Source organism: Physeter macrocephalus, chromosome 19, assembly GCF_002837175.3.
Source record: "Physeter macrocephalus isolate SW-GA chromosome 19, ASM283717v5, whole genome shotgun sequence".
Taxonomy (NCBI): Eukaryota; Metazoa; Chordata; class Mammalia; order Artiodactyla; family Physeteridae; genus Physeter; species Physeter macrocephalus.
Window position 1 is genome coordinate 21,949,932 of NC_041232.1, and position 5,108 is coordinate 21,955,039.

Consider the following 5,108-nt stretch of genomic DNA (forward strand, 5'->3'; position numbering starts at 1 on the left):
ACCAACCCGTATCCCCTGCATCGGCAGGCGGACTCTCAACCACTGCGCCACCAGGGAAGCCCACCACTAACATTTAATGCACATTTACTGCCCACTGAATCCTTTCTATGTCCCTCCAAATGTTAACACATTTAAGCCTTGAGGGAAATAATACTTCTACACCCATTTTACAGATGCACAAGACTGAGGACAGGGATACTAAGTAGCACACCTGAGGCCACACAAGTAATTTACAGAAATGCTATCTGAACCCAATCGCTGATACCTCCCCTCCTGGGATTTTTCAACCTTACATGCTATAGCTTCCTTAAGTACACGCAGCAGGAGGAAGAACTAAGGCCGAATTCAGTGGGAGAAGTTCATTTGAACTAGTAGGAAACAGGGGACATTGTTTTGGAAGAAAGTGAGTTTCTGATGGCAGTTGAAGGATGGGTGGGGAATTTCAATATGCTCAGAGATCAGAGAGATGTGGGAAGAGAGAGAGTGAGAGTAGGAGGGGTAGCTGGGAACCTGTGGACGTGGTGTGAATATCCTGAATGTGACATCCTAGAAAGGCCCCTGCGGGCCTGGGAGGGGCATCCCTCAGGCTGCAAGAAAGGGACCAATGGTATGTACCTGCCCAGGAGACTCTGGGAAGTACAGACATCATAGAGTCTTGGTATGAATGATGAGAGTGAGCTGGGGATAAACACATGAAAACAATTCACACGGGGGCAAGGACACAGACAGAAAGTCATTTTGCTGAAATGTTATAGAAAAAAATGTTATGGAAAAGTGTGAATGATTCTTGAAACCATTTAATCACACAAGCAAATTTTAGTAAGCATTCTGTTACGGACAGAAGGTTTGTGTCCCCCTAAATTTCAATTGTTGAAGCCTAGCCCCCAAAGTGATGGTATTAGGAGGTGGGGCCTTTGGGAGGTGATTAGGTCATGAAGGTGGCACCCCCATGAATGGAATTAGTGCCCTTATCAAAGAGGACCCAGGGAGATCCCTTACCCCTTCCACCATGTAAAGTTCTGAGGAAAAGAGAGCCATGAAAAAGAAAGCAGGCTCTCACCAGACACTGAATCTGCTCACTCAGCCTCCAGAACTGTGAATAATAAATTTCTACTGTTTATGAGCCACCCAGTCTATGGTACTTTGTTATGATAGCCTGAACAGGCTAAGATATGTTCCTTGTAAAAAAAAAAACGAAACAAAAAACAAAAACAAAACTGAAACACTAAAGAGAAAGCTAATTTCCCTTGGATTATCACTCCATCTCTCTTCCCTATGCCCAGATGTAACTATGGGGAGGGGATCCGTTTGGTATATAGCCTTCCAGAGGTTTTTCTGAGATTTTACTAACATATTTCACCAAGGGTAGGAGTTAAAACATATAATGTTTTTGTGGGTATTTGCCTACAACCTGTCATACTGCAGGAGTTATTCAATGATGAGCTTTAGAGCTACAGAACATGTCTTAGGGATTCTTTTTACTTCAGTATTTGTAACTCTTCTTCTTCTTTTTTCTTTTTTCAATTTCCTCTAAGTATTCCATGGAGATATAAGAGTTTGATGGACATTTAGGCTTATTTCCAACGTTTTGCTACAACAAAATATGCTGCAGTGGGCACTCTTGGGCATATATGTATGTGAGATATTATCTTGAGATATTAAAACAAATGTTTAATTGCAGGGCCAGAGGGTTCACCGATTTTTAATTGTAACAGATACTTCCAAATAGCCCTCCACTGGAACTACGTCAATTCAGTTTCCAGCAATATTTAATAATACTCCCCAATTTCCCACAGCTGGCCAATATTTGATATTATCCAGTTATTTGACACTCCTGATTTTAATTTGCTTTTTTGTTGAATTTTAGTGATTTTGATCATACTTGCATGTTCATTGGCCATTGGTATTCCTCTTTTTTGTAAGTTGCCTATACATTCTTTTTGCCCTAACAGTTTCCAAGGGAGGGCCCAGCGTTATCCTAGGGTTGTATACTGGTTAACACTACTGAGACGGAAAATTGTTTGACTAATGGTCTTTGTTAAAGCGCTAAGAAGAACTAGGATGTCCATTATGATTAATATATGATAAGTACCCACTAGGTGTGAGGCATTATGACAAGGGCTTAATAGTTATATGTCCCCACCGAATCCCAACAGCAGCCCCATGTGACAGAGATTCTTATCCTCTTATTATAGGTGATGAAACTGAAAGGCAGAGAAGTAAATACCCTTGTTTAGGATCACAGAGTTAGGGACGGCAAAGATGGGATTAAAACCAGAGCACTGCCCTTAACCAGCTTAAATGCCCACAGTATCCTGGCTAACACCAAGAGACTGGGGATAAAGAGGGGTAAAGAGTCTGACAATTCCACAGAATTATGAATTTAGGAAGCTGAAAGTTTTCCAACCAGTTGCCTAAAATGGTCCAAGATTAATTGTTAGTGTATCACTCAACAGTCTGAATACATTATCAAAGGATAACAGGTTAAAACTTGAGTTCAGGATCATAGTTTTATCACACACAAGGTGTGTGCCCTTGAGCAAATCTCTTATCCTCTCTACAGCTGTTTATGCATGGGTCAAATGAGAATAATAGTTCAACTTATCAATTCTAAGGCATTTGTGCAGATTTCAAAAAAAAAATCATGATATGGAGCACTTAACACATAACCTAACTAGCACCTGCATAGTCGGTCCTTGATGAGATTGAACATAATTATTACCAGCAACAGCAGCCGGCAGGGATGTTTACAGAGCCCACAGGTCTGTGTGCAGAAGGTCAGGTCTAACTCTTGAGTAAAGAGAGGATGTAGATTAGAAAGAAATGATCCAAAACCCTCAGATATCACAAAAAAGAATGTGTTGTTTCTGGTCAATTTCAGCCTGGGCACTAAAATGTCATAAAACGTGAAGGCTCATTTTTATTCTTTGCTTCCACTAACTTCACTTAACCTCTCCCTAACACACCAGACAGAACCCCCCCCATCAAAGGCAATCTTTCTGAAGTCAGTCATGCCTGGCCCTCTGAACATCCAGCTTTGTCTCAGTCCTGTGAAAAACGGAACACTCCATTTCTAAAGCCCCTGTCATGGAAGGAGCCACATTACTGGATCAGTAGTGTTCTCCCTCCCACAGTAAATCTTAAAACTTATTTTCAACCCCTCTGTTTCCCAAACAAGAAGCACTTTCACCTGAAGGAGGATTTGCAAACTAGCCAACACCCTCAGCACTGCTCCCTCCTCTTTCCTGTCTCACTGCTCTTCTGGTCTGGGAGGAGACACACATCCCTCACGATGACAAGCACATACACGCAAATACCATCAGCACATGGGGTACTCACGACTCTTCCCCTGCAGCTCCTCTCTGACACCCGACCTTTATGCAGCATCCTGTTTTCCCATGGCCAGGCATGCCCATTAAAAAATATGAACTCATTCAGTTTTCACCTGGGATTTTTTTTTTTTCATCAGGTCTTTACTGATGAAATCCATTTCTTTGGATTACAGAAGGGGCAGCAGACTGTAGAGTCCATCCTTCCTCCTTTCTGATGATCGAATAGCCATGATCACTGAGCACTCACTGTGTCCTGCATACATCGCCTTATCGGGATTCTTTCATTTAACAGCTACGCTAACCCTGTTTCCTAGAATAACTTGCTCAGTCCAGGTGGTGGTCAATTGGAGTCAGGATGTGAACTCGTGCTGGCAAACTCCATAGTGTTCATTTTATTTTTTAAATTTATTTTATTGGACTAGGGTTGATTTACAATGTTGAGTTAATTTCCGCTGTACAGCAAAGTGATTCAGTTATACATATATATGCATTCTTTTTCACATTCTTTCCCATGATGGTTTATCACAGGATATTGCATAGAGTTCCCTGTGCTCTACAGTAGGACCTTGTTGTTTATCCATCTTGTATATGACAGTTTGCACCTGCTAATCCCAAACTCGCAATCCATCCCTCCTAGAGTGTGCATTTTAACCATCACACCACAGACTTAGAGCTGCCTCCCCATGAGGAGAACCCAGGATGAGGATTCTTGGGCAATTGATATAATAAGAACATGCCTCCAGGTCAAGGGAACGGGGAACCAGATCAGGGAAGGAAGAAGCCAGACCAGGGTGGGATTCCAGACCATCATACCTAGGCTGACTCCAAGGGGAAGGTTGGAAGGAAACATTGCCTCACTTGGAGCAAAGGCATTGAACTTCACATGTGGGAGCTCTGGTCCCTAGTGAAGGGCCACTGGAGACCCTAGTGTCCACATGAAAAATTCAATTTCCTCTTACTTCTCTGCCCAGTATTTCCATATCCTATATTTGACTCCCCACACCAGGAAATGTGAGCTGTCAGCCCACTGGCCAAATCCAACCCAGATTATTTTTTGTTCACCCAGAACATCTTTAACTATTTGATCGACTTTGGAAGGGCACAGACCCTGCAGTCAATCCCCAAGTCTCACCGTGTCCTACAGCCTCACACATTTTACCCCCGCACACCCTCGTTACCTGCCCAACGCCTGTGCACGATGACCCTCTCACTGCTCCTTTCTCACACGTGGGCCTCCCTTATCAGACAGTGGGTTCTGAAATAGGGAGAAGCTGCGCCATATTTATGATTTCTGTCCTAAGTAACAAGCACTCAATGGGTCTCAGTAGATATTCAATCTTTTTTTTAATTTGAATTTTTAGTCATTTATCAGTGGCTATAATTTTATTTATTATTTCAATTATTATTTTCAATGATTATAGGTATAGTAACTTCTGACCATGGGCTCTAAAATCTACGTTGTCGTGAGTGTCGACAATGCTGAAAGCTTTCCAATCCTTGCTCACCGTATGAATTCAGAATATTTAGTCTATCAGTGCCCAGGTTAAGCTGGACTCCGAGATCACAGCTTAACGCCAACCAAATTCCCAGAGACTATATTAGAAATCAAGATAGACTTATATTTGTTTGAAATAAGCTGCAGAATTTATTGTAGTTGTAGCAAGAGAACAAAACTGCTACTGCCTTTCTTTAGATCTTTCCTGGTGTATGTGTATGAGTGTCTCTGTGTGTGCTTATGCATGAATCTCTGTGTGTGTGTGTGTGTGTGTGTGTGTG